The 15,275-nt window shown below is 40.7% G+C and overlaps 1 long non-coding RNA gene across 1 annotated transcript; it reads right to left on the bottom strand.

Moving 5' to 3' along the window:
• Positions 1–995: 995 nt before the first annotated feature.
• Positions 996–8,985, bottom strand: LOC140858657 (uncharacterized). The gene is made up of 4 exons (XR_012142240.1): positions 8,909–8,985; positions 5,714–5,790; positions 5,533–5,616; positions 996–1,790 (listed from the first exon to the last, which is right to left on the bottom strand). It is a non-coding gene; the product is annotated as an uncharacterized lncRNA (long non-coding RNA).
• Positions 8,986–15,275: the final 6,290 nt, after the last annotated feature.

Below are 15,275 nucleotides of genomic sequence, written 5' to 3'. Positions count from 1 at the left end.
GCACCCTGATTTCTTAAATCCAACTGAGTATTTCAAATGAAAAAAATATTACAAACACCCTCAGGTAAATTGGAGACCAAGTGCGGTATTGTTTTTCGAAATTGTGATTGTATTTTTCATGTAAAAGAATAATTGATCTTTTTTTTTGTAATGCCAACTCTTAGATTAATCCAAAATACAGATTTCATTTTGTTTGGGCATATCGTAATCTATATTTTAAGGCGCAATACATATATTTTTATTATTATAATAGGACGTTGTTTAGGAGTTGCATTTCCTTCGTTCAATATTTTGGAAAAGATGAAAAATAATTAAAAAAAAAAAAAAAAACAGGGCAAAAACTGGAGCTGTATGACTATATCTTATAGCTTTTAGGTTGCATACATGGTTTTTTTTTTCCTATATCTTATTTTTTTTGGTGATGCTATTAATGTTAGAAGGGGCTTGAGTTTACCTCGTAGCATGATGTGATTGTTTTCTTTATCTTAGGGAAGTAGTTTGGTCGCGTGTCCTTCGGGCGCTGCTGTACGTCTAGCTGCTCATACAACGATCATCATGTGTCGTGGTCCAACTTTTGTCATGCGAGCAAATCTATCATGCAATTATGATTTGTTCCGCAGAGAGACGACGAGGGAGATAAGGTAGGGGACCTACTTAAATTGTTTTATGCAGACTATCCAACTACTTGATGTTCAACAATATCAGTTCGCCTGTATTTCTAATAGGCCAGCAGTTTTTTCTTGGTAAGAAAATAGACCGGTAGTTGACGAGCAACTCGCACATCTGAAAAATAGCATTGCACGATACTATTATCAAATTCATAAGCCATCCAGAAATAAACATGTCAAAATCTTCGGAATCAGTAAACATGATGGCGGCACAGTTCCATCCAAATGGCACATCTATAACTTCATAGCTGAAATCTGTTCGAGGTAACGAGTAATGTCATACACGTTTGTTTTTCTTTTTTGAAAACAGCGAGCATTATATTGTAGAAAGAGATCTGTTAGAGAAATAAACGCAATCCAAGGACTACAACTCCTGCATATAGATAAGTCTGATACATACTAATTTACATGAGCGGAATCCATATCCGCTAGAAAGCTTCAGAAAGAGCCAAAGCCGCCGAACAATGGGGTCAAACATTAATGTCATGCCATTTTAGGTGCTTTTCCCTAAAATCTGCACTTGAAATTGAAATATTCACTAGTGCTTGTTCTTTCCCCCTTCCTCCTGGCTTCGGTTAGTATGTCAAAGCAGCCACTATTAATATTGACGTCTCGGTAACCACCCGATGATCCGATCTCGATCCGCCCAAGTCCTTTTTCCTGTTGTCAACATCTGTTTACGGTATTGTGTCGGTGTGACCAGAGCGAGAGAGAGAGAGAGAGTTGTGTGTGCACGGACCACCTTATCGCCATCGTCATCACACGCTGCCGTAGCTTTCACCCGGTCAATTGAATGCTCATCCCGTTCATGCATCGTCCTCCTTCCAAACCCTCTGAACCATTTTGTCACATGCGTTGGCTGCATGGCCTTGACCCAACCAACATCCCCATCCGGCCCGAGTTTGATCCGCCAACTTCCTCGAAGCACCATCTACGTCGCTTGCATCGAGCCCCAACATCATGATTTTTGATCCGCCAACCTCCTCGAAGCACCATCTACGTCGCTTGCATCGATCCCCAACGTTATGACTTTTGATCCGCCAACGAACATGATGCAGCCCTGACGAAGCTATGCCTCAAGCCCCACACTCTCGAGCACAGGCGTACAGACACGTCATTCCACTGTTTCATAGGAACAAAAAATGTTAGTCCAAATGCTCCAGCATCTAGCATGCCTAACTTACAGCAATGCTCTGATTAATTCACATCTTCATTACTATTCCTTAAAAAAAAAAAAAACCACGCACGCGCGCGCGCGCGCACACACACACACACACACTCACAAAGGAGGACTACCAAAAAATATAAAAGGAGAATAGCAAACTTACCTGCCTCAAAAATAACTCTGGTGGACAAATTTATAACAAGCATAAATTGTAATATAAATCCTTCTTTGCCTTATATGATGGCTCAAAACAAGTGCAGCTATGATGCCGACCAGACCAGAAAGGATCCGGAAGGTGAACTAAGCAAGATGGTCCCCAAAGGGATGCATCACATGCTGGGGCCCTTGCAGATTCTTCGGATTTGAAACGCATCTAATCAATGAGGCGATTTGGGTCCATTCTCATTCAATACACTGTCACAGACGGATGCAGGCAGAACAGAGCAATTGCATGCCTGTGGACCTACCATCTATGAGAGGACATTTGAAGACCCAAATTAAACCACCTTGGTGATGTAAGATCATCGATGATCCTCGTCTTAAGATAATTTGATCTTCCATAATCTAAGAACATCATATTTGGTACATCATGATCCAATGATTAAAAATTCCTAGGTATCTATAAATAACCTATTTAGTATGCCATCGGAATTCAAAATCACTGACCATAGAATACTAAAATTTCTCCTAACATATGATAGGAAGGTTTTTATGCATATCCAATTCTCATGAATAAATAGCATAAATACCCTTGATATATGCTAGGACAGATAAAAAAATTGTTACCATCCAATTTCCATTCAGACTCATAATACACTACCATGGCATTAAATAAGACAATAAGAGCAATGCTAGGTACACCTAGAACTTGAATATAAAAATACCTCATAGTGGTACCCAAGAACCTAATAAATATGGATCAACCATTGTGTGAAATTTGCATGCTTTGAACAATGGTAGATAAAAATTGAAAAAAGATGATAATCACATCGGTAGTATTTATTCTATTAAATCTAAGCAGTGTTAGAATTTCATATGATTTCTATTACACCTGGGATTTGGTTCAACCGTCTTATTGATTGCTTCAACAGCTGCTAGCATAAGAATGACAACAAATTAGAAACTTGAAGCTAAGAAGATACTGCAAATCAAGTAGGCAGAAGGTGATGCAGAATCCAAGTATTTAAAAGAATTGGTAGCAAATAATTTGTTCCATAATTTCCCTCAAAGATATGTCCTATTAATTTAGCAATTCACCAATTGTGCTAGATGTATCACAGGCTAACAACTACAAAAAAATAGACTAGTAATCCTCAAAAGAAAAGAAAAATTGATGCAAGTAGACAGAGAGAATTCAATGACTACAGTAGAAAATGAAACTAACCCAAACTTCACTATTAACTATTGACTCCACCTCAAGATCAGCAAGACTAAAAGGACACCATTCATGCACCTTATTCTTTTTTGTCATCTTGTGCACAGTGTGTCAATCCTTCAGTCACCAATTTTCTCCATAACATTGATCCCTCCCATGATCCGAAATAAAATTTTGTAAGCTACTGATATCGTATCGTGCTTACTCTTCAAATCAGATAAAAAACACCCAGAATAAAAACTCCCCAAAATAAGTATACCTCACTAACAATGTGATTCTTAGGGTCTGTTTAGATGCCCAAAATCTCATAGGATTCATGGTTTTTTTTTTTTTTTCCTCCCTATAGAATTTAGGCCGGCCCACTCTAAAGACTCCTAGGTATTTGAGAATATAAGCCTAGCCCACACTGATTTTTCCTAGTTGCACTAGTCCGATCATAAATCCCATGAGATTTAGGGGCCAATCATCCAAGCATGCCCTTAACCAGATCAAAAACCTCCAGAACAAAATCCTTTTCATTTGAGTAATAATAGACCAAAAACTTCTGGAACAAGCAAAAAGAAAAAAGATTTCAGATCTAGTATTGATAGATTGGAGCATACCACTTGAAAGAAGGAGCCGATGCTTCCTTTGCCTCTTCCTTGATCTCTCCGCTACCAAAAAAAGGAGATGACTGCAAATCTTCCTCTCCTCTTCCTCGATCTCTCCTCTTCCTAATCAACAAAGAGGATGGCAATTACAAAGAATGCATGGAGACTCCTTTCCTGCAATCCAACATCATTGGACTGAGGTGATCTTGAATACCCATCCTCAAGAACAATTTGCTCATCACCAAACTGAGCAGCAATTTGAGATGTAAAGGTGATCTGAGATTATTGTTAGATAGGATCATTAAGGTACAACCAAACATAATGATCTCATCACCTCTACCCATATCACTCATGATCCTAGATGGATTACCCCAAACAGCTCCTAAAGGTTAAATAGATGCATCCTTCAAGATGTTAATCAATCTCTGATGCCGTGCCTCAAGCATGAAGAATTGACTGGACTAGGGGTATAATTGAGTCGAGTCGAGTAGCTAAAAGCTCAACCTCAACTCAATTCAAAATATCTAAAAGCTCGAAATCTAACTCAAGATCGATCAAGCCTTGACATCTCAAACTTGAGCTCGACTCAATGAAAAAAAGAATAATACTCAAGATCAACTCAACTCAAATATCAATCAAGCTTATATGTGTGTGTGTGTTGAATAAAATAGTAACACTAAAAATATATATAAACTCATAAAGCTCATGAGCCTTCGGATCGAATATCTTACCACTCAAGCTCAATTCAAAAAATTATTTAAGCTACTCTAGTCCGATAATAGCCAAGTTGAGTTAAGCTTGAACTCGAGTCAAGCTTGAATAGCTCATGAGCAACTCGACTTGTTTGCACCCCTAGACTAGACCAAAAGTTTGATACTCACTAATGCTTCTTGGTTGAAAGTTATAACATCCAATAATTAGGTTTGTAATCCGCAATACATATATAGTTTGGTACAATGATACAGAAAATAATCTCCAGCTTGGAACACAATGCTGTTAATCTATAAGCTATATTTTTTTCTATCTCCAAAATAATTTTTTTTCTTCGACATGATTCAAAACTAGACCATCCACCATGGCAATCTATCCAATGATTGATTACAAAAGATTATCAACAACAATGGTATACCTTGTTATACATCCATTTCATCTATCTTCCATGACCTAGTTTCATCTTATAAAGTGTGAGCTAGATTTTGGATCGAGCTGCCATCCCTCTATAAGACAGTAGGGAAAGAAAATGACAGATGAGAGCCCACAACCAGCACACTGGAAGATGACTGGAAACACACATTTATACAAGGCATGCAAGAGAACCAGATCATCATGCTGCATTAGCCATGAAAAAGACGATATATGGAGCTTCCACAGAGGCTGGGCTCACTACAGATCTATCATCTGTTATGAAAAATTGCTTCAGCTTTCCTCACCTCCTTCACAGACCCAATGATGAAACCTACATGTGAGCACCAACCAGATAGACACATACGACTAATCTAAAAGATCCCATAAGCTTCAGTCTTCTGATAAAACTAACAGATTGTGGTCCATTGCTCCAGTGGTATCCATTGGGTGCAGATGAAACCCACAGGCATGCAATCAATAGGAATACTTTTCAAGAAATAATTAGTGATTGTATAAAAGCTACAAGGTACAATATAAGGAAATTAGAAAAAGAACATCTTTATGTGTTCCCTGGATGCATTATTTGATTGGATGTGGTATGAGTCTTACCAAGGGTAAGCCTGAAGTTTGGGAAATCTTATTGGATGTTCTCAACAAAGGAGATCGTAGTGAGCTTAGGACAGATTCCATTCTCTGCATCATAAGTGCCTAATATGAGTAAACTCTAAAAGGACCAATTGTATGATATGTTTTACCAGCACAAATCAAAGAAATACCAAGAGTACCATACCCTGTACAAACTCCATTTCCTCTTTAACTGCATTATATGTGCCCAGCATGAGAAATGGTCCAATAAAGCAACATTTCCTGAATATTGCATAACATGCTTTGTCTAGATCAGAGAGCTTCTTATCAGTAAAATTCAAACATGATCTTGTAATGGTTCTGCTGCACTTATTAAAGGTATTTCTTGCCATGAGCAATGCAATAATGAAATTTCTATGAGCATCTACATTCTGAAGGCTGAAAAACTAACAATATGCTCAGCATTTTTTATGGGCTATGATATAATATATGATTGTACCTATTGATGCAAAAATCCGCTGGCGTCGGAGAAACTGGAGTCGAGGGAGTCGTGGTCGCCGTCGGGACCTGAAAAGAAGTCTAAACCGAAGGTGGGGTTGCTCCGGCAAGACCCTCCGACGCTCAAGTCAGTTCTCTGCCTCAACAAGAATGGAGTGCTCGAACTAAAATTTTAGCAGAGTTTTTAGGTAAAAATGAGAGCTTATGAAATAACGTATCTGGGGTTCTCCTTTTATAGGCGAAAGGGGGTAACAAATTGACAGTAACGTCTGAAACTGCCTGGTCGTCGGCCGCCCAAAACCAGGAGGAATTTATTGTGGAGGGTAGTGGAGCGGGATCGTGGCTATCGCCGTGGCTCGCCACGTGGAATCAGTTACGGGGAGTGGAGCGGCGTCCGCTGCTGTGACTCATCGGGGAGTGGTGGAATCGCACAGAATCCGTCGCAGGGAGTGGAGCAGAGTCGTGGCCGTTAATACGGCCTGTCAGGGAGTAATGGGGCTACGCAGGGTCCGCCGCAGGGGGTGGAGCAGAGTTGTGGCCGTTACTGCAGCGCGCCAGGGGGCGAAGGTCTGCCGGCTGAAGTCCGGTTGGGGTGTCTGGCGGAGAGAGGTAATTAGCCATCTGTCCAAAAGGAGCTCGGAATCCAGCTTTCGCAGGAGTTCGGATGGAGTCCTCCTTCAGTCACAGCCGGAGACGGAACTCGGCTCCTGTAGGAGTCCGGGCGGAGCTTACCAGCAGTTGCAGTTGGCGACGGAGCCCGGTTCCCGTGGGAGTCCGGACGGAGCTTACCAGTGGTTGAAGTTGGCGACAGAGCCCGGCTCCCGTGAGAGTCCGGGCGGAGCTTACCAGCGGTTGAAGTTGGTGACGGAGCCCGGCTCCCGTAGGAGTCCGGACAGAGTCTTCCTTGCGGTTGAAGTCAGGTGCGAAGTCTGGCTCCCGTAGGAGTCCGGACGGAGCTTACCAGCAGTTGAAGTTGGTGACGGAGCCCGGCTCCCATAGGATCCGAGCGGAGTCCTCCTTGTGGTTGGAGTCGTGGACGGAGCCCGGCTCCCGTAGGAGTCCGGGCGGAGTCTTCCTTGCGGTTGAAGTCGTGGACGGAGCCCGGCTCCCGTAGGAGTCCGGACGGAGCTTACCAACAGTTGAAGTTGGTGACGGAGCCCGGCTCCCGTAGGATTCGGGCGGAGTCCTCCTTGCGGTTGGAGTCGTGGATGGAGCCCGGCTCCCGTAGGAGTCCGGACGGAGTCTTCCTTGCGGTTGAAGTCGTGGACGGAGCCCGGCTCCCGTAGGAGTCCGGACGGAGCTTACCAGCAGTTGAAGTTGGTGACGGAGCCCGGCTCCAATAGGAGTCCGGGCGGAGTCCTCTTTGCGGTTGGAGTCGTGGACGGAGCCCGGCTCCCGTAGGAGTCCGGGCGGAGTCTTCCTTACGGTTGAAGTCAGGTGCGAAGTCCGGCTCCCGTAGGAGTCCGGACGGAGCTTACCGGCAGTTGAAGTTGGTGACGGAGCCCAGCTCCCGTAGGAGTCCGGGCGGAGTCCTCCTTGCGGTTGGAGTCGTGGACGGAGCCCGGCTCCCGTAGGAGTCCGAGCGGAGTCTTCCTTGCGGTTGAAGTCGTGGACGGAGCCCGGCTCCCGTAGGAGTTCGGACGGAGCTTACCAGTAGTTGAAGTTGGTGACGGAGCCCGGCTCCCGTAGGAGTCCGGGCGGAGTCCTCCTTGCGGTTGGAGTCGTGGACGGAGCCCGGCTCCCGTAGGAGTCCGGACGGAGTCTTCCTTGCGGTTGAAGTCAGGTGCGATGTCCGGCTCCCGTAGGAGTCCGGACGGAGCTTACCGGCAGTTGAAGTTGGTGACGGAGCCCGGCTCCCGTAGGAGTCCGGGCGGAGTCCTCCTTGCGGTTGGAGTCGTGGACGGAGCCCGGCTCCTGTAGGAGTCCGGGCGGAGTCTTCCTTGCGGTTGAAGTCAGGTGCGAAGTCAGGCTCCCGTAGGAGTCCGGACGGAGTCTTCCTGCAATTAAAGTCAGGTGCGAAGTCCGGCTCCCGTAGGAATCCGGACGGGGTTTATCAACAGTTGAAGTTGGCGACGAAGCCCGGCTCCCGTAGGAGTCTGGGCGGAGCTTACCAGCGGTTGAAGTTGGCGACGGAGCCCGGCTCCCGTAGGAGTCCGGACGGAGTCCTCCTTGCGGTTGGAATCGTGGACGGAGCCCGGCTCCCGTAGGAGTCCGGGCGGAGTCTTCCTTGCGGTTGGAGTCGTGGACGGAGCCCGGCTCCCGTAGGAGTCCGGGCGGAGTCTTCCTTGCGGTTGGAGTCGTGGACGGAGCCCGGCTCCCGTAGGAGTCCTGGCGGAGTCTTCCTGCAATTAAAATCAGGTGCGAAGTCCGGCTCCCGTAGGAGTCCGGACGGGGTTTATCAACAGTTGAAGTTGGCGACGAAGCCCGGCTCCCGTAGGAGTCCGGGTGGAGCTTACCAGCGGTTGAAGTTGGCGACGGAGCCCGGCTCCCGTAGGAGTCCGGGCGGAGTCCTCCTTGCGGTTGGAATCGTGGACGGAGCCCGGCTCCCGTAGGAGTCCGGGCGGAGTCTTCCTTGCGGTTGGAGTCGTGGACGGAGCCTGGCTCCCGTAGGAGTCCGGGCGGAGTCTTCCTTGCGGTTGGAGTTGTGGACGGAGCCCGGCTCCCGTAGGAGTTCGGACGGAGTCTGCAAGGGTCAATTCCGCTGAGAACTTCGGTTGAGGGTATTTTATACCCAACAGTACCTATAATAACATGATTTTAAAACAAGCAACATTGTCACTGGCTATGAAAGGCAAGAGGCTAAAGATTAGCCCCTAATTGGATCCTTGGAAAAATAAAAAGACCAGGATGATGAACAAGGAGAAGCAGGAATGCACAAGGAGATTAGCAGAGTGAACCTTACCAGTATGGAAAGTTTTACCAAGCACTTGTCTCCAAGTAAATGATTCTTGAGGTTCAATATTACCTCAGGGGTCTCCTGCATGATTTGGGAACAAAACAACGATGTAAGAAAAGAAATATGTCCGTATCATAGATCCATGCCAGCTTGAACTTATTTATAGATTCCTGGTGGTCATATGCCAAGTACCAATATGACAATTCAAATAAAGTAGCACAAACAACGAGTTTTATGTCTTGCATTTGGCATCAACTACTCACAAGAACTTGGACTATAACGTTTGGTAGAACTAATACATATTAATAACATGGTCATCACATCGAAACTTTGGTATTTATGGTAGAAAAGTTTATCATCATTTTGTCAGTATTTCAGAGAGTGTTAAAGGTTACAAACTTGGAATTTATATCATAAATAATGGTCACAGGGGAATACTCCTGACTGCTGTAACAAATATTAAAAGTTCATCATAGCAGTCATGTTGGTAAAGTTAGAAAATGCTTTTGTGATGTTTTGCAGTTTTTGGCAATGTGGGACTCAGGGACTAGCTAGCATTCTTGCAAGTCATGATATATTCTGCAGTTATTTAGGTTAGTGCTTCCCAGAGAGCCAAATGGCCCCTTTCAGATACTAATGCAACCAAGCTTACCTTGTCAGGAGGACACCTAGCACCACCAGTACGAGTCTCTGCACTGCAATAAACAGAAAAGAATGAATCATCCAACTCAGGAAGGATAAAAGAACATAAATGTTAACACTAGTACTGTATTGATATAGATGATTCTTTAAACACATTACATGCATAATCAGATTACTTGCAAGATTCTTTCACTGATCAATTTGAGGCTCCTTTTTTCCCAATAACTTGTCCCATTGTCCCAGGAGGAACATTTACCACAGAAAGTATCTCTTCTTGAGGGACACAACTTTCAGCGGCTAGGATATCTGGACATCATAACATCAAACAAGCCAAATGATCATGGCACTTCAATATATGAAAAAGCTCAAACAATTATGCTACTTCAATATTGACAAATCCTCCTAGTCCAGTAAATTGCTAGCATATGTTTGAAATATACTCCTGTTTACTTTCATTATTTTTGAATTGCTTATTACTTTCACTTGAACAACCTAGATCATATTTTGCAATAGAAAATAGCTTGTGAGTTCCCTCAATGGTTAGACTTAAGCCTGTTCTTTAATCAACAGGTTTCCTGGCCCTACACTTCCCAATGCAAACTGCTGTTGGGTTAAACCTGTGCTTGCTATGACCCATGTCTCCTGTTCACCCCCGGAAGGTGCCACATAAAGTGGACATCATAAAACTACACAGTTTATTGTGATATAATCATAAAAGCCTTTCACACAAATGTTGGATTTCTGGCATCAAAATCAACTAAACATTAACTTTAGTTAATCTCATGGCATTGTCCTGCATCTCTAAGTTCACCCCAATTAATGCAGTGTGGTGTCATATTTGAGGTATGAGAATCCCTCTGTATCATTTAAATAAAGAATATCTTTAACTTCCCAAGTGAAAATTTGCATAATTAATGAGTTTTCTTTGTTATTCATGATATTTTCTTGATCTAAATGAAAGTCAGGTTTATATTTGTTTTAATTTTTTTTACTATTATGTACCATATAATTCAATGAGCATCATAGATTGCATGCATCCAAGGTACAATACAGGCATATCCCTAACTAATTACTAAATCAAGTTAGTTTCTGATACCAACTCCCCTGTAAATGTCAACTATAGGAATGTTTTCAGTCAACAAGATTCAGATCTTCCTAGTGATATAAAACCGAAATAAGTGCTAAAATAACACTAAATTTCTTCAGTATATAAATTTATAAAAAATTACAAAGAAAAATTTTGTCACCAGCAGGAGTCAGGATTAAGATGAATGTGAGACAGTTGGAATCTCTACCACTATCTCTTTTGCCACCATGAAGTTTGAATTGGTTTTCCTTAACATATATTAGATTGATTGAAATATTTACATTCCATAAATTTGCTGTACACAGAATTGAACGTTAAGACAGTTGCACTTAGGAATTTATCATCCAAAGAAAGCTAGAAGTTCATGTAATTCTTAATGAAAGGCTTTTCTGAACGTGGGGCAGCCATAAGAGACCTGGTTAACAAGGTGTCGTTATTTCTTTACACCCTGTGAACAACACCTCAGAGCTATAGATATGAAAGACAATCTTACCTTTCAATTTGTGCATGTACCTATGGAGTATGGACCTTCAATATACAAATTGTCTGATAGAAATAAAAAATTACATTTAAATATCAGCACGTGACATTAAATTTACATGGCATTACCATGCATGGAAGAAAAGATTTATCACAATTCACTTTTCCATAATAAAAACATAGCCATAAGCCTTTAAGCATTTAACCATCTATGTATGGTTAGTTAATGGAGTCGCTACTAGTGCCTGCCTAAATGTTCAAATATCTACTTAAACATCATCAGCATACGTGATAATCTAATCCAAAATTTAAGCATTCAAAGAAAAAGACATTGAAACCTTAATTGCTTCTATAACGGATAAGTATATTAGTAAACTTGGATCCAAAAGTGGGAAAGCAAAGTTTAAAGGACAGGCCCATATATAGGAATTATAAAACAGTTTAAATCTACTTGTTTCCTTTTTCTTATCTTAGAAAACACTTGGTTTGGAATTTCATGATAAAACAACATTTGCATCTGACATCGCACCATGGTTCAGATATTCCTAAAACAGTTTACCTACTCAATGAACTTTGATACCAATTAAGAATGGTTGATCAGGTTCAGATTTCCCTCATATTTCCCTATCAAACAGTTAACTTACCAAATTTTATATTTCCAGCAATTAAATTTGAAGAGTAATCGTTGAAGTCCCAACCCCTTGAATGGTATTTAAATTAATAATGATAAGAATATCTAGTTATTTTCGTTCAACCTCCCTACTTTGATGTACATTTGAGAACCAGAAATCTGAAAATATAAAATAAATAAAACAAACTGGGAGGAGACACTTGATGATGAACCTAACATCTATGTAGATAGAATTTAACCACTTGATAAGTTTCGATCACAAATTGAAAAGGCATCACAAAACTGATTGATCAGATGCCTCTCACCAATACCTTCTTCGAGAACGGAAGGAAAATCACTGGAAGAAAAAATATTAAGTCTATACACATAATAATGCTCGCAGCAGAAAGTAGACTCTTCTATAGACAATCTTATCCTAACCCCACATTCAGTGCTAGGCCTTTCCATGATCAAAGAAAACATAGATCTGGCTTAACTTACAAAAATCAAAAAGCAAAGCCATATAAAAAGACATGCAACCACTCTGAATACGATCCCAAGGACAAACAAAACTAATTGAACATCCAAATGAAACAACAAAATTCAACACAACTCATCAAAATAGGATTTCAAAAAGTTTCCCACCACTTTTAATTTGTTCAGAGACAATGTCAGATTTAATCCAGTAAAAAAAAAAAAATCCACAACACTTGAGCACCAAAATACTCATAGTCACAGTATCACACGCTTGTTATCTGTTTAATTCATTTTTTGCTTCCATAATTTTTCTATAAATGGATGCCACTTCATGGTAACCAAACCATATCCTTTTTTGACTTTTAAGCTAGCTAAGACACTAGACAAGGTTGAGCATAGAGAGGTAATTTGAACCTTCTTTACAGCATTGACTTCATGAAGCTTTTGCAATTCATTCCCATCAAGTACTTATTTCTATGTCAGTGCAGGCATTTTCAGGTCCCATCTTGTCTTGCTTTTTGCTGGCTTCAGTTTACATGTCATCCATCCTCTCTTGGTGGAAAACTTAAACCCAAAATAAGCAGAGCAAATCTCTTCATGCATGCATATTATTATAACAATGTTGGGTAACTACATGCCACCAAAATTGCATAACCATGCAGAAAGTGCTGGTCTAACAGACAGCAAAAGGATACTAGCGACTTTTTTTAATCCCTTTCTATGGCAAAGCAGCCTAATTATATAACCAGAACTTGAGTAAGCTAAGAAATGATAAGATAATTATCATGCAAACAAACTGAATAATTGATTGTTCTTTGGGATGGCTGTCTTTTAGCTTGTAAAGCAATCATAAAATCAATGATGGAAACTTGATATGTTCAGACAGGCATGATTTTTAATTAGCACTGAAACCATGCTTCTTTCTAAAATAAAGACCTGGAAGAGTGGGAAGAGGAGGCCAATCAGCAAAGTCATTAGAATTGATGCGGAAACATCTACAGTTCAGTGAGCCGCAGACTGCAAGATCCCATATGGATTTTTGTTGAATTTCTCGATCATTTTGTGATAGATATAGAGGAGAAAGCGTACATCTTCAGCAGCAGCACGGACGATTATTTCAGACTATTGGTCGGTATGTCCAAAATAAAGGGTCCTGATTCCTAAACAAGAAGAGCTGAAAATCAGCTCACATATATGTTACTCAAGAAATTATTACTTGTTTGATGCAAGGCCAATTTCATTTAGTAAATTAAGCTCACAGCGAACTAAAGTGCAAAGGCATTCACGTGATTCAACCTAAGTCATTCATTTTCACTAGGAAAAACATCAAAAGGAATATCTGTTTTTCTTTCCCACTATTAAACAACAAAAGATTACGCTTACAGATGATTATTATCATTTAAAAATTGACTATCATGTGAGATGATTATGTGTATGTTAAAACCTTTAACAAAACACTTTTGGAATGTTATGAGAAGTGCTCTTACCAAGAGGTCAATATTGGTGCTATTACAAAAATATATATATATATTTTTCAAACAGAAGTGTCACTGTAGGTATTAGCTCAATTACTGTTGATACTGATAACAATGCCAAAAGCTATCTTCATCACTACCATCAATGCTCATACAAGTTGAAATGTTATTGATAGCTTTCTAACAGTGGTATAGCCATGAAAGTGAACTTCTTTTCACACACATGAATAACTAAAAACAAATCATCTATTTATGATGAATCTTATACATGTATGGTTAATATGGTCTTGACTTTAATTTGTTGTGAAAAAAATTAACTTTTAAATCTTCTAATTATTCCCTAAGGATGATAACCAAAATAAACATCACAGATTGAGTGCAATGCTTTTTTATTTCCCCAGTAGTCACATCAACATTAATGATCCAATTGGATACAATATTTCATGTAACCTCACACAATAATCAGCATGGTAGGCTAACCTGCCTTGGAAGAACATGCACTTCTTTTAAAGGTAGGTTTTCCTATGTGAAGAAGTAAAAATCATGCCATATGGACACTGAAATAAGAATACCACGAAGAACAAGATTTTATCCAATCTTCAACATCATTCTTTAAATATCTATATTGAAGTAATCAACAAAAAGCGTAAATGACAAAACATGGAGGGCAAAAGGAACTAGCCGAACAATGAGCAATATACACAAAGTATCATATTTGTACTTCCATTAGACAGCTATAATATACTAAAGTAGTTTATGAATTAGTTGTATGTCATATTACCTTAACCAGAAAGCCTTATTCCATCTGTATGGGCTTGGCCTATTTCAAGATATGAACCCCAAGCCTGACAAATGTTTTATGATTGGCCAGCATCCCAACAAACATAACTTCGGACAAGACAAGTGCATTATCAGTTATGGATTTAAGATGTCCACACGCGATGTTATGTAATCTACTGGATATAACAAACTATCAAATAAAAAAATAAAAATAAAAATCCATCATCTCATCCTGCACGTACAACAACGAACGGGACAAAGGTTATCTAATATCCGTGAGGACCAATATAAATTGTGGACTGAATTTTTTTGCAATCACTATCTTGATCTATGATGACTTTCAAGTTGCAATTCCTAATCCACAACTCAAGCAACTTAAAGTGAGACTTATAGAAAGTACAGATTTAACTCTGGATTCTTTCCATTGTTATAGCTATGCTTAGTAAGGAGGAGGGAAAAATTATAGAGCTACATAACTTTAATCCCTTGTGTATTAGTTGCTCTTGAAGAAACTTTCTAATGGATGCAGGGTACAATGGCTGCACTACTCAGAGTCCTCTATTTGCAAGCTTCCTATTCAAAATTTAATGTCTTCTCTTCCTCTATTTAGACTGTTTAGTTATTTAACTCCATTTTGGCAACGACTCCTTCCTTAATCCAAACTTATTTGCGCAAAGATGACCTGGTGGCTTGCATCCAATCTACCTGCCAAGAACCAACTATCATCCATGGTGTCTGAAGAGTTTTGACTCAAAAGGGTTATGATTTCTGATGGGAGTTGATTATAGGAAAGAAATATGTCTTGAGGATGATATAGTGTAA

Source organism: Elaeis guineensis, chromosome 6, assembly GCF_000442705.2.
Source record: "Elaeis guineensis isolate ETL-2024a chromosome 6, EG11, whole genome shotgun sequence".
Classification (NCBI taxonomy): Eukaryota; Viridiplantae; Streptophyta; class Magnoliopsida; order Arecales; family Arecaceae; genus Elaeis; species Elaeis guineensis.
This window is presented reverse-complemented; position numbering and strand designations above follow the sequence as displayed.